Source organism: Lissotriton vulgaris, chromosome 4_1 (assembly GCF_964263255.1).
Source record: "Lissotriton vulgaris chromosome 4_1, aLisVul1.2, whole genome shotgun sequence".
Classification (NCBI taxonomy): domain Eukaryota; kingdom Metazoa; phylum Chordata; class Amphibia; order Caudata; family Salamandridae; genus Lissotriton; species Lissotriton vulgaris.
In genome coordinates this window covers 1,301,104,486-1,301,119,296 of record NC_141691.1, presented here as the reverse complement: position 1 = coordinate 1,301,119,296, position 14,811 = coordinate 1,301,104,486, and the positions used below count along the sequence as shown (strand labels likewise).

General features: G+C 39.8%; 4 non-coding genes across 4 annotated transcripts; all 4 read left to right on the top strand.

Moving 5' to 3' along the window:
- Window positions 1-9,982: 9,982 nt before the first annotated feature.
- On the top strand, window positions 9,983-10,056 carry TRNAI-AAU (transfer RNA isoleucine (anticodon AAU)). The gene has a single exon. It is a non-coding gene; the product is annotated as a tRNA-Ile (tRNA).
- Window positions 10,057-10,846: 790 nt separating this feature from the next.
- On the top strand, window positions 10,847-10,920 carry TRNAI-AAU (transfer RNA isoleucine (anticodon AAU)). Its single transcript has one exon. It is a non-coding gene; the product is annotated as a tRNA-Ile (tRNA).
- A 789-nt stretch (window positions 10,921-11,709) lies between these two features.
- On the top strand, window positions 11,710-11,783 carry TRNAI-UAU (transfer RNA isoleucine (anticodon UAU)). The gene has a single exon. It is a non-coding gene; the product is annotated as a tRNA-Ile (tRNA).
- Window positions 11,784-12,571: 788 nt separating this feature from the next.
- On the top strand, window positions 12,572-12,645 carry TRNAI-UAU (transfer RNA isoleucine (anticodon UAU)). The gene has a single exon. It is a non-coding gene; the product is annotated as a tRNA-Ile (tRNA).
- The last annotated feature ends 2,166 nt before the right edge of the window (window positions 12,646-14,811 follow it).

The window sequence follows — 14,811 nt, the reverse complement described above, 5'->3', positions numbered from 1 at the left end:
AACTCGGAGGAAAAGGCCCATCGGCGATGGGGCTGAGCGGCAGGTGCGCTCGCGGGCCCCTGGGGGCCCCGGCGGGTGGGCCCGGGTGCTGCCTGGCCCCGTCTCAGCATGGCCAGACCTCGCGGAGGCCTGCCTGAGCAAACTCGGGGGAAAAGGCCCATCGGCGATGGGGCTGAGCGGCAGGTGCGTACCCGGGCCCCTGGGGGCCCCGGCGGGCGGGCCCGGGTCCTGCCTTCCCCGGATTCAGAACCGCCGGACCTATCGGAGGTCGTAATGTAGGAAAAAACTCGGAGAAAAGGAACCATCGGGAAGGGGCTGAGAGGCAGGTGCGTTCCCGGGCCCCTGGGGGCCCCGGCGGGCGGGCCCGGGTGCTGCCTGGCCCCGTCTCAGCATGGCCAGACCTCGCGGAGGCCTGCCTGAGCAAACTCGGAGGAAAAAGCCCATCGGCAAGGGGGCTGAGCGGCAGGTACGTACCCGGGCCCCTGGGGGCCCCAGCGGGCATGCCCGGGTCCTGCCTTCCCCTGATTCAGAATCGCAAGACCACACGGAGGTCTGACTGACCCTCTCCCTACTAATCCGGAGGAAAATTACCCCCCTTTCTTGTAATCCGTGCACTTGAGGTGACAGAGGGGACCCAAGGCGCGAAAGTGCCCGACCTCCTGGAGCCCTCGCTGGGATCCGGGAGGCAAATGGCACCTCATCGGGACTTCCAGGGAAGTTCGGCCATCTGGTCGCCCCCATAGGAAAGCATTGCCGGAGACCAGATGGCCGAGGCGATCCTGGAGACCAGATGGCCGAGGGGATCCTGGAGACCAGATGGCCGAGGGGATCCGGGAGACCAGATGGCCGAGGGGATCCCGGAGACCAGATGGCCGAGGGGATCCCGGAGACCAGATGGCCGAGGGGATCCCAGAGACCAGATGGCCGGGCACGAAAGTCAAGCCAGCCTATGTCACTCTGTGCCCTGTAAAAAAGTGAGCTGGCGCCAGGGAACGGGCGGGTTGGGGACCGGAGGCCCAGGGCCGTAGCACCCGACCCGGGGCCCGGACTGGCCCCTGGACCCAGCCTGGGGTCCCATGCCTGGAGAAGCATGGGACGCCTTCCCGGGCCCTCCGGACCCCGTCCCGGGCACCCTGCCACGCAGCAGGACCAAGGACGGAGCCCGGGATGGGGAGGCCGCCTCCCCGGGCCCTCAGGGGCCCCGGCCGGAGCTGCTGAACTCAGCAGAGCGAGTGAAGGCTTCCCGGGCACAACGGAGCCCCGTCCCGGGGCTTTGGCAGTGTGGCAGGCCGGTGGATGGGGCCCAGGGCCGTAGCACACAACCCGGGGCCCGCCCGGGCCCCTGGACCCAGCCGGGGCTCCAAGGCCCAGAGGCACAGGGGAAGCCTCCCCGGGCCCTCCGGACCCCGTCCCAGGCACCCTGCCACACAGCAGGACCAAGGACAGAGCCCGGGATGGTGAGGCCGCCCTCCCCGGGCCCTCACGGGCCCCGGCCGGAGCTGCTGAACTCAGCCGAGCGAGTGAAGGCTTCCCGGGCACAACGGAGCCCCGTCCCGGGGCTTTGGCAGTGTGGCAGGCCGGTGGATGGGGCCCAGGGCCGTAGCACACAACCCGGGGCCCGCCCGGGCCCCTGGACCCGCCCAGGCCCCTGGACCCAGCCTGGGCTCCCAAGCCCCGAGGCGCAGGGGAAACCTCCCCGGGCCCTCCGGACCCCGTCCCGGCCACCCTGCCACGCAGCAGGACCAAGGAGAGAGCCCGGGATGGGGAGGCCGCCCTCCACGGGCCCTCAGGGGCCCCGGCCGGAGCTGCTGAACTCAGCCGAGCGAGGGGAGGCTCCCCGGGCACGACGGAACCCCGCCCTGGTCCTTTGGCAGTGCTGCAGGCCGGGGGACCGGGCCCAGGGCCGTGGCACCCGACCCAGGGCCCGGCCGGGCCCCTGGACCCATCTGGGAGCCCAGAGGCACAGGGGACACCTCCCCGGGCCCTCCCGGACCCCATCCAGGGCTTCCTGCCACGCGGCAGGCCCAGGAACGGACCCGGGGCTGGGGCAACATCCTGGCCCGCCCAGCTGCCGGCTGAGGACCGCTAGGCCGAGAGGGGTCCCAGAGTACCTTGTCCCTAGTAATCCGGAGGAAGGCTACCCCGCTTTCTTGGAACAAGTGCGCACCGTGAAGCTCCGGGGACCCTAGGCGCAAACGTGCCCGACCTCCTGGAGCCCTGGCTGGGATCCGGGAGGCAAATGGCACCTCATAGGGACTTCCAGGGAAGTTTGGCCATCTGGTTGCCCCCATCGGAAAGCATTGCGTGCGACCAGATGCCCGAGCGGTACCGTGCGACCAGATGGCCGGGATCGAAAGTGCTTCACACCCTGAGCCTTCGTGGTAGGGCTCCTGGCTGCCTGCCTGCCTTTCCTGCCTGCCTGCCTCCGTCCGCGGCGGACGGGAAAGACCATCCGCCATCCTAATTTACCCCAGGCTTAACGGGTCACCCTTAACATAGCCAGGACGATGGGGCCGATTATGATGGCGGACAGGAAAGACCGTCCGCGGAGGACGGGAAAGACCGTCCGCGGTGGCAACGGACAGGAAAGACCATCTGCAGGGCGGACGCGAAAGTGAAGGCCCGTCCCAGGCACTTGGCCATGTAGTGGAGAAGTGTGGCTCAATGGTTAGCGAGTCAGACCCTGATGCAGAGGTCTAGCCCGGGACCAGGGTTCGATTCCCCGCCTCGGCGGTTCTTGGGCTCAAAATCCCACGGAACTGATAATTTTCGCCTCGGTGCCTATCCCAATCATGGGGTCCCACTCACCAGCCTGGGAGGGGTGTCCTGCCTTGCCCTGATTCAGAATCACCAGACCACACGGAGGTCTGACTGACCCTCTCCCTAGTAATCCGGAGGAAAATTACCCTCTTTTCTTGCAATCCGTGCACATGAGGTGACAGAGGGGACCCAAGGCGCGAAAGTACCCAACCTCCTGGAGCCCTCGCTGGGATCGGAGAGGCAAATGGCACCTCATCGGGACTTCCAGGGAACCCCGGCCACCTGGTCGCCCCATTGGAAAGCATTGCGTGAGACCAGATGGCTGGGCTCGAAAGTGCTTCCCACCCCGAGCCTTCGCGGTAGGGTTCCCGCCTGCCTGCCCACGCAAGGCAGGGCTCAGGGACACCGGCTGGGCCTCAGGCAAGGGGTGGACCACCAGAGCTCTCGGGCCTGGACGCCCGGGGGGGTGGACTGCCTGGGACCCATTGGAGCACGTCCATGGTCGGACTCCCAATTCCGACAAATTCATACGGACTCCTACCGACACGGATCGGAATCGAGCCCCAAGTAACTAAATCTCTTATTTATTGCAATTTATTGAGGTCATTTTTGTTTTGTCTTGTTGATGAAATATAAAGATAGTATGAATGTAAACAGCTGAATATAAGCTTTCCAACTATCCCGGGTTAACAATAGGTAGCACTTCATCATCTGCTATTTCTTCAATAGTATGCTATATATTTATTTAGCCTATTAGTTTAGTCTTTAGAGCATAAAGTTAAAAATGCCAAGGACATACTTTCAATCAGTCTCCAAGCCAATACTTGATGCTCCTTTAATGTTGAAAATAGATGTATTTTCTTCTGTATCACGTGTATCTCTATATTTATTTTGAGGGGAAGCTGATAGAATGATTAAATGAATCAATTGCATATAGGTGATGAATTGTTATTTATTGCTAAAACACATGGAAAAAACATTAATGGTTCTAAGTTCTAACACTAAGTATGAAAATCTCTCTTGTATTGTAATTTTTTTAAAGTCATATTAGTTTCTTCATGTTGATATTATATATTTATAACTTCATGGTAAACCTCTGAAATTAAGCTTTCCAAATCTCCAGGATTCACTATCATTAGCACTTCTTCATATGCTGGACTTCCAGAAATTTGTGCAAAATGGCCTGTTAGCTCAGATGGTTAGAGATTGGTGCTAATAATGCCAAGGTCACAGGTTCGATCCCTGTACAGGCCAAGTTTTATTGTTTGAAAAAAGATTAATTTTTCTTGTGTCTCATTTTTGACTGTTTATCACCTTGGATCAAACGCTGCTTGAAGGATTGGATGAATACATTTGATATAGCTGTAGAATTAATTATTATTCTGAAAGCTCCTGGAATATCTATTAATGGTTCTAAGTTCTAACGCCAAGTAACTAAATCTCTTATTTATTGCAATTTATTGAGGTCATTTTTGTTTTGTCTTGTTGATGAAATATAAAGATAGTATGAATGTAAACAGCTGAATATAAGCTTTCCAACTATCCCGGGTTAACAATCGCTAGCACTTCATCATCTGCTATTTCTTCAATAGTATGCTATATATTTATTGAGCCTATTAGTTTAGTCTTTAGAGCATAAAGTTAAAAATGCCAAGGACATACTTTCAATCAGTCTCCAAGCCAATACTTGATGCTCCTTTAATGTTGAAAATAGATGTATTTTCTTCTGTATCATGTGTATCTCTATATTTATTTTGAGGGGAAGCTGATAGAATGATTAAATGAATCAATTGCATATAGGTGATGAATTGTTATTTATTGCTAAAACACATGGAAAAAACATTAATGGTTCTAAGTTGTAACACTAAGTATGAAAATACCTTTTGTATTGTAATTTTTTTAAAGTCATATTAGTTTCTTCATGTTGATATTATATATTTATAACTTCATGGTAAACCTCTGAAATTAAGCTTTCCAAATCTCCCGGGTTAACTATCATTAGCACTTCTTCATATGCTGGACTTCCAGGAATTTGTGCAAAATAGCCTGTTAGCTCAGATCGTTAGAGCGTGGTGCTAATAACGCCAAGGTCACAGGTTCGATCCCTGTACAAACCAAGTTTAATTGTTTGAAAAAAGATTAATTTTTCTTGTGTCTCATTTTTGACTGTTTATCACCTTGGATCAAACGCTGCTTGAAGGATTGGATGAATACATTTGATATAGCTGTAGAATTCATTATTATTCTGAAATCTCCTGGAATATCTATTAATGGTTCTAAGTTCTAACGCCAAGCAACTAAATCTCTTATTTATTGCAATTTATTGAGGTCATTTTTGTTTTGTCTTGTTGATGAAATATAAAGATAGTATGAATGTAAACAGCTGAATATAAGCTTTCCAACTATCCCCAGTTAACAATCGGTAGCACTTCATCATCTGCTATTTCTTCAATAGTATGCTATATATTTATTGAGCCTATTAGTTTAGTCTTTAGAGCATAAAGTTAAAAATGCCAAGGACATACTTTCACTCAGTCTCCAAGCCAATACTTGATGCTCCTTTAATGTTGAAAATAGATGTATTTTCTTCTGTATCATGTGTATGTCTATATTTCCTTTGAGGGGAAGCTGACAGAATGATTAGATGATTCAATTGCATATAGGTGATGAATTGTTATTTAGTGCTAAAACACATGGAAAAAACATTAATGGTTCTAAGTTCTAACACTAAGTATGAAAATCTCTTTTGTATTGTAATTTTTATAAAGTCATATTAGTTTCTTCATGTTGATATTATATATTTATAACTTCATGGTAAACCTCTGTAATTAAGCTTTCCAAATCTCCCGGGTTAACTATCATTAGCAATTCTTCATATGCTGGACTTCCAGGAACTTGTGCAAAATGGCCTGTTAGCTCAGATGGTTAGAGTGTGGTGCTAATAACGCCAAGGTCACAGGTGCGATCCCTGTACAGGCCAAGTTTAATTGTTTGAAAAAAGATTAATTTTTCTTGTGTCGCATTTTTGACTGTTTATCACCTTGGATCAAATGCTGCTTGAAGGATTAGATGAATACATTTGATATAGTTGCAGAATTAATTATTATTCTGAAAACTCCTGGAATATCTATTAATGGTTCTAAGTTCTAACGCCAAGTAACTAAATCTCTTATTTATTGCAATTCATTGAGGTCATTTTTGTTTTGTCTTGTTGATGAAATATAAAGATAGTATGAATGTAAACAGCTGAATATAAGCTTACCAACTATCCCAGGTTAACAATCTGTAGCACTTCATCATCTGCTATTTCTTCAATAGTATGCTATATATTTATTGAGCCTATTAGTTTAGTCTTTAGAGCATAAAGTTAAAAATGCCAAGGACATACTTTCAATCAGTCTCCAAGCCAATACTTGATGATCCTTTAATGTTGAAAATAAATGTATTTTGTTCTGTAACATGTGTATCTCTATATTTCCTTTGAGGGGAAGCTGATAGAATGATTAAATGAATCAATTGCATATAGGTGATGAATTGTTATTTATTGCTAAAACACATGGAAAAAACATTAATGGTTCTAAGTTCTAACACTAAGTATGAAAATCTCTTTTGTATTGTAATTTTTTTAAAGTCATATTAGTTTCTTCATGTTGATATTATATATTTATAACTTCATGGTACACCTCTGAAATTAAGCTTTCCAAATCTCCCTGGTTAACTATCATTAGCTCTTCTTCATATGCTGGACTTCCAGGAATTTGTGCAAAATGGCCTGTTAGCACCGATGGTTAGAGTGTGGTGCTAATAACGCCAAGGTCATAGGTTCTATCCCTGTACAGGCCAAGTTTAATTGTTTGAAAAAAGATTAATTTTTCTTGTGTCTCATTTTTGACTGTTTATCACCTTGGATCAAACGCTGCTTGAAGGATTGAATGAATACATTTGATATAGTTGTAGAATTAATTATTATTCTGAAAGCTCCTGGAATATCTAATAATGGTTCTAAGTTCTAACGCCAAGTAACTAAATCTCTTATTTATTGCAATTTATTGAGGTCATTTTTGTTTTGTCTTGTTGATGAAATATAAAGATAGTGTGAATGTAAACAGCTGAATATAAGCTTTCCAACTATCCCGGGTTAACAATCGGTAGCACTTCATCATCTGCTATTTCTTCAATAGTATGCTATATATTTATTGAGCCTATTAGTTTAGTCTTTAGAGCATAAAGTTAAAAATGCCAAGGACATACTTTCAATCAGTCTCCAAGCCAATACTTGATGCTCCTTTAATGTTGAAAATAGATGTATTTTCTTCTGTATCATGTGTATCTCTATATTTAATTTGAGGGGAAGCTGATAGAATGATTAAATGAATCAATTGCATATAGGTGATGAATTGTTATTTATTGCTAAAACACATGGAAAAAACATTAATGGTTCTAAGTTCTAACACTAAGTATGAAAATCTTTCTTGTATTGTAACTTTTTTTAAAGTCATATTAGTTTCTTCATGTTGATATTATATATTTATAACTTCATGGTAAACCTCTGAAATTAAGCTTTCCAAATCTCCCGGGTTAACTATCAATAGCACTTCTTCATATGCTAGACTTCCAGGAATTTGTGCAAAATAGCCTGTTAGCTCAGATCGTTAGAGCGTGGTGCTAATAACGCCAAGGTCACAGGTTCGATCCCTGTACAGGCCAAGTTTAATTGTTTGAAAAAAGATTAATTTTTCTTGTGTCTCATTTTTGACTGTTTATCACCTTGGATCAAACGCTGCTTGAAGGATTGGATGAATACATTTGATATAGATGTAGAATTCATTATTATTCTAAAATCTCCTGGAATATCTATTAATGGTTCTAAGTTCTAACGCCAAGCAACTAAATCTCTTATTTATTGCAATTTATTGAGGTCATTTTTGTTTTGTCTTGTTGATGAAATATAAAGATAGTATGAATGTAAACAGCTGGATATAAGCTTTCCAACTATCCCCAGTTAACAATCGGTAGCACTTCATCATCTGCTATTTCTTCAATAGTATGCAATATATTTATTGAGCCTATTAGTTTAGTCTTTAGAGCATAAAGTTAAAAATGCCAAGGACATACTTTCAATCAGTCTCTAAGCCAATACTTGATGCTCCTTTAATGTTGAAAATAGATGTATTTTCTTCTGTATCATGTGTATGTATATATTTCCTTTGAGGGGAAGCTGACAGAATGATTAGATGATTCAATTGCATATAGGTGATGAATTGTTATTTAGTGCTAAAACACATGGAAAAAACATTAATGGTTCTAAGTTCTAACACTAAGTATGAAAATCTCTCTTGTATTGTAATTTTTTTAAAGTCATATTAGTTTCTTCATGTTGATATTATATATTTATAACTTCATGGTAAACCTCTGTAATTAAGCTTTCCAAATCTCCCGGGTTAACTATCATTAGCAATTCTTCATATGCTGGACTTCCAGGAACTTGTGCAAAATGGCCTGTTAGCTCAGATGGTTAGAGTGTGGTGCTAATAACACCAAGGTCACAGGTGCGATATCTGTACAGGCCAAGTTTAATTGTTTGAAAAAAGATTAATTTTTCTTGTGTCTCATTTTTGACTGTTTATCACCTTGGATCAAACGCTGCTTGAAGGATTGGATGGATACATTTGATATATTTGTAGAATTAATTATTATTATGAAAGCTCCTGGAATAACTATTAATGGTTCTAAGTTCTAACGCCAAGGAACTAAATCTCTTATTTATTGCAATTTATAGAGGTCATTTTTGTTTTGTCTTGTTGATGAAATATAAAGATAGTATGAATGTAAACAGCTGAATATAAGCTTTCCAACTATCCCGGGTTAACAATCGGTAGCACTTCATCATCTGCTATTTCTTCAATAGTATGCTATATATTTATTGAGCCTATTAGTTTAGTCTTTAGAGCATAAAGTTAAAAATGCCAAGGACATACTTTCAATCAGTCTCCAAGCCAATACTTGATGCTCCTTTAATGTTGAAAATAGATGTATTTTCTTCTGTATCATGTGTATCTCTATATTTATTTTGAGGGGAAGCTGATAGAATGATTAAATGAATCAATTGCATATAGGTGATGAATTGTTATTTATTGGTAAAATACATGGAAAAAGCATTAATAGTTCTAAGTTCTACACTAAGTATGAAAATCTCTTTTGTATTGTAATTTTTTTAAATTCATATTAGTTTCTTCATGTTGATATTATATATTTATAACTTCATGGTAAACCTCTGTAATTAAGCTTTCCAAATCTCCCGGGTTAACTATCATTAGCAATTCTTCATATGCTGTACTTCCAGGAACTTTTGAAAAATGGCCTGTTAGCTCAGATGTTTAGAGTGTGCTGCTAATAACACCAAGGTCACAGGTGCGATCCCTGTACAGGCCAAGTTTAATTGTTTGAAAAAAGATTAATTTTTCTTGTGTCTCATTTTTGACTGTTTATCACCTTGGATCAAACGCTGCTTGAAGGATTGGATGAATACATTTGATATAGTTGCAGAATTAATTATTATTCTGAAAGCTCCTGGAATATCTATTAATGGTTCTAAGTTCTAACGCCAAGTAACTAAATCTTTTATTTATTGCAATTTATTGAGGTCATTTTTGTTTTGTCTAGTTGATGAAATATAAAGATAGTATGAATGTAAACAGCTGAATATAAGCTTTCCAACTATCCCGGGTTAACAATCGGCAGCACTTCATCATCTGCTATTTCTTCAATAGTATGCTATATATTTATTGAGCCTATTAGTTTAGTCTTTAGAGCATAAAGTAAAAAATGCCAAGGACATACTTTCAATCAGTCTCCAAACCAATACTTGATGCTCCTTTAATGTTGAAAATAGATGTATTTTCTTCTGTATCATGTGTATCTCTATATTTATTTTGAGGGGAAGCTGATAGAATGATTAAATGAATCAATTGCATATAGGTGATGAATTGTTATTTATTGCTAAAACACATGGAAAAAACATTAATGGTTCTAAGTTCTAACACTAAGTATGAAAATCTCTTTTGTATTGTAATTTTTTTAAAGTCATATTAGTTTCTTCATGTTGATATTATATATTTATAACTTCATGGTAAACCTCTGAAATTAAGCTTTCCAAATCTCCCGGTTTAACTATCATTAGCCAATTCTTCATATGCTGGACTTCCAGGAACTTGTGCAAAATGGCCTGTTAGCTCAGATGGTTAGAGCGTGGTGCTAATAACGCCAAGGTCACAGGTTCGATCCCTGTACAGGCCAAGTTTAATTGTTTGAAAAAAGATACATTTTTCTTGTGTCTCATTTTTGACTGTTTATCACCTTGGATCAAACGCTGCTTGAAGGATTGGATGAATACATTTGATATAGTTGTAGAATTAATTATTATTCTGAAAGCTCCTGGAATATCTATTAATGGTTCTAAGTTCTAACGCCAAGTAACTAAATCTCTTATTTATTGCAATTTATTGAGGTCATTTTTGTTTTGTCTTGTTGATGAGATATAAAGATAGTATGAATGTAAACAGCTGAATATAAGCTTTCCAACTATCCCGGGTTAACAATCGGTAGCACTTCATCATCTGCTATTTCTTCAATAGTATGCTATATATTTATTGAGCCTATTAGATTTGTCTTTAGAGCATAAAGTTAAAAATGCCAAGGACATACTTTCAATCAGTCTCCAAGCCAATACTTGATGCTCCTTTAATGTTGAAAATAGATGTATTTTCTTCTGTATCGTGTGTATCTCTATATTTATTTTGAGGGGAAGCTGATAGAATGATTAAATGAATCAATTGCATATAGGTGATGAATTGTTATTTATTGCTAAAACACATGGAAAAAGCATTAATAGTTCTAAGTTCTAACACTAAGTATGAAAATCTCTTTTGTATTGTAATTTTTTTAAAGTCATATTAGTTTCTTCATGTTGATATTATATATTTATAACTTCATGGTAAACCTCTGAAATTAAGCTTTCCAAATCTCCCGGTTTAACTATCATTAGCCAATTCTTCATATGCTGGACTTCCAGGAACTTGTGCAAAATGGCCTGTTAGCTCAGATGGTTAGAGCGTGGTGCTAATAACGCCAAGGTCACAGGTTCGATCCCTGTACAGGCCAAGTTTAATTGTTTGAAAAAAGATTCATTTTTCTTGTTTCTCATTTTTGACTGTTTATCACCTTGGATCAAACGCTGCTTGAAGGATTGGATGAATACATTTGATATAGTTGTAGAATTAATTATTATTCTGAAAGCTCCTGGAATATCTATTAATGGTTCTAAGTTCTAACGCCAAGCAACTACATCTCTTATTTATTGCAATTTATTGAGGTCATTTTTGTTTTGTCTTGTTGATGAAATATAAAGATGTTATGAATGTAAACAGCTGAATATAAGCTTTCCAACTATCCCGGGTTAACAATCGGTAGCACTTCATCCTCTGCTATTTCTTCAATAGTATGCTATATATTTATTGAGCCTATTAGTTTAGTCTTTAGAGCATAAAGTTAAAAATGCCAAGGACATACTTTCAATCAGTCTCCAAGCCAATACTTGATGCTCCTTTAATGTTGAAAATAGATGTATTTTCTTCTGTATCATGTGTATGTCTATATTTCCTTTGAGGGGAAGCTGATAGAAGGATTAGATGATTTAATTGCATATAGGTGATGAATTGTTATTTATTGCTAAAACACATGGAAAAAAAATTAATGGTTCTACGTTCTAACACTAAGTATGAAAATCTCTCTTGTATTGTAATTTTTTTATAGTCATATTAGTTTCTTCATGTTGATATTATATATTTATATCTTCATGGTAAACCTCTGAAATTAAGCTTTCCAAATCTCCCGGATTAACTATCATTAGCACTTCTTCATATGCTGGACTTCCAGGAATTTGAGCAAAATGGCCTTCTAGCTCAGATGGTTAGAGCATGGTGCTTATGACGCCAAGGTCACAGGTTCTATCCCTGTACAGGCCAAGTTTAATTGTTTGAAAAAAGATTAACTTTTCTTGTGTCTCATTTTTGACTGTTTATCACCTTGGATCAAACGCTGCTTGAAGGATTGGATGAATACATTTGATATAGTTGTAGAATTAATTATTATTCTGAAAGCTCCTAGAATATCTATTAATGGTTCTAAGTTCTAACGCCAAGTAACTAAATCTCTTATTTATTGCAATTTATTGAGGTCATTTTTGTCTGGCTTGTTGATGAAATATAAAAATAGTATGAATGTAAACAGCTGAATATAAGCTTTCCAACTATCCCGGGTTAACAATCGGTAGCACTTCATCCTCTGCTATTTCTTCAATAGTATGCTATATATTTATTGAGCCTATTAGTTTAGTCTTTAGAGCATAAAGTTAAAAATGCCAAGGACATACTTTCAATCAGTCTCCAAGCCAATACTTGATGCTCCTTTAATGTTGAAAATAGATGTATTTTCTTCTGTATCATGTGTATCTCTATATTTTCTTTGAGGGGAAGCTGATAGAATGATTAAATGAGTCAATTGCATATAAGTGATGAATTGTTATTTATTGCTAAAACACATGGAAAAAACATTAATGGTTCTAAGTTCTAACACTAAGTATGAAAATCTCTTTTGTATTGTAATTTTTTTAAAGTCATATTAGTTTCTTCATGTTGATATTATATATTTATAACTTCATGGTACACCTCTGAAATTAAGCTTTCCAAATCTCCCTGGTTAACTATCATTAGCTCTTCTTCATATGCTGGACTTCCAGGAATTTGTGCAAAATGGCCTGTTAGCACAGATGGTTAGAGCATGGTGCTTATGACGCCAAGGTCACAGGTTCTATCCCTGTACAGGCCAAGTTTAATTGTTTGAAAAAAGATTAATTTTTCTTGTGTCTCATTTTTGACTGTTTATCACCTTGGATCAAACGCTGCTTGAAGGATTGGATGAATACATTTGATATAATTGTAGAATTAATTATTATTCTGAAAGCTCCTGGAATATCTATTAATGGTTCTAAGTTCTAACGCCAAGTAACTAAATCTCTTATTTATTGCAAATTATTGAGGTCATTTTTGTTTTGTCCTGTTGATGAAATATAAAGATAGTATGAATGCAAACAGCGGAATATAAGCTTTCCAACTATCCTGGGTTAACAATCAGTAGCACTTCATCATCTGCTATTTCTTCAATAGTATGCTATATATTTAGTGAGCCTATTCGTTTAGTCTTTAGAGCATGAAGTTAAAAATGCCAAGGACATACTTACAATCCGTCTCCAAGCCAATACTTGATGCTCCTTTAATGTTGAAAATAAATGTATTTTCTTCTGTAACATGTGTATCTCTATATTTCCTTTGAGGGGAAGCTGATAGAATGGTTAAATGAATCAATTGCATATAGGTGATGAATTGTTATTTATTGCTAAAACACATGGAAAAAACATTAATGGTTCTAAGTTCTACACTAAGTATGAAAATCTCTTTTGTATTGTAACTTTTTTTAAAGTCATATTATTTTCTTCATGTTGATGTTATATATTTATAACTTCATGGTAAACCTCTGAAATTAAGCTTTCCAAATCTCCCGGGTTAACTATCATTAGCACTTCTTCATATGCTGAACTTCCAGGAATATGTGCAAAATGGCCTGTTAGCTCAGATGGTTAGAGTGTGGTGCTAATAACGCCAAGGTCACAGGTTCGATCCCTGTACAGGCCAAGTTTAATTGTTTGAAAAAAGATTAATTTTTCTTGTGTCTCATTTTTGACTGTTTATCACCTTGGATCAAACGCTGCTTGAAGGATTGGATGAATACGTTTGATATAGTTGTAGAATTAATTATTATTCTGAAAGCTCTTGGAATATCTATTAATGGTTCTAAGTTCTAACGCCAAGTAACTAAATCTCTTATTTATTGCAATTTATTGAGGTCATTTTTGTTTTGTCTTGTTGATTAAATATAAAGATAGTATGAATGTAAACAGCTGAATATAAGCTTTCCAACTATCCCGGGTTATCAATCGGTAGCACTTCATCATCTGCTATTTCTTCAATAGTATGCTATATATTTATTGAGCCTATTAGTTTAGTCTTTAGAGCATAAAGTTAAAAATGCCAAGGACATACTTTCAATCAGTCTCCAAGCCAATACTTGATGCTCCTTTAATGTTGAAAATAGATGTATTTTCTTCTGTATCATGTGTATCTCTATATTTATTTTGAGGGGAAGCTGATAGAATGATTAAATGAATCAATTGCATATAGGTGATGAATTGTTATTTATTGCTAAAACACATGGAAAAAACATTAATGGTTCTAAGTTCTAACACTAAGTATGAAAATACCTTTTGTACTGTAATTTTTTTAAAGTCATATTAGTTTCTTCATGTTGATATTATATATTTATAACTTCATGGTAAACCTCTGAAATTAAGCTTTCCAAATCTCCCGGGTTAACTATCATTAGCACTTCTTCATATGCTGGACTTCCAGGAATTTGTGCAAAATAGCCTGTTAGCTCAGATCAATAGAGCGTAGTGCTAATAACGCCAAGGTCACAGGTTCGATCCCTGTACAGGCCAAGTTTAATTGTTTGAAAAAAGATTAATTTTTCTTGTGTCTCATTTTTGACTGTTTATCACCTTGGATCAAACGCTGCTTGAAGGATTGGATGAATACATTTGATATAGTTGTAGAATTAATTATTATTCTGAAAGCTCCTGGAATATCTATTAATGGTTCTAAGTTCTAACACCAAGCAACTAAATCTCTTATTTATTGCAATTTATTGAGGTCATTTTTGTTTTGTCTTGTTGATGAAATATAAAGATAGTATGAATGTAAACAGCTGAATATAAGCTTTCCAACTATCCCCGGTTAACAATCGGTAGCACTTCATCATCTGCTATTTCTTCAATAGTATGCTATATATTTATTGAGCCTATTAGTTTAGTCTTTAGAGCATAAAGTTGAAAATGCCAAGGACATACTTTCAATCAGTCTCCAAGCCAATACTTGATGC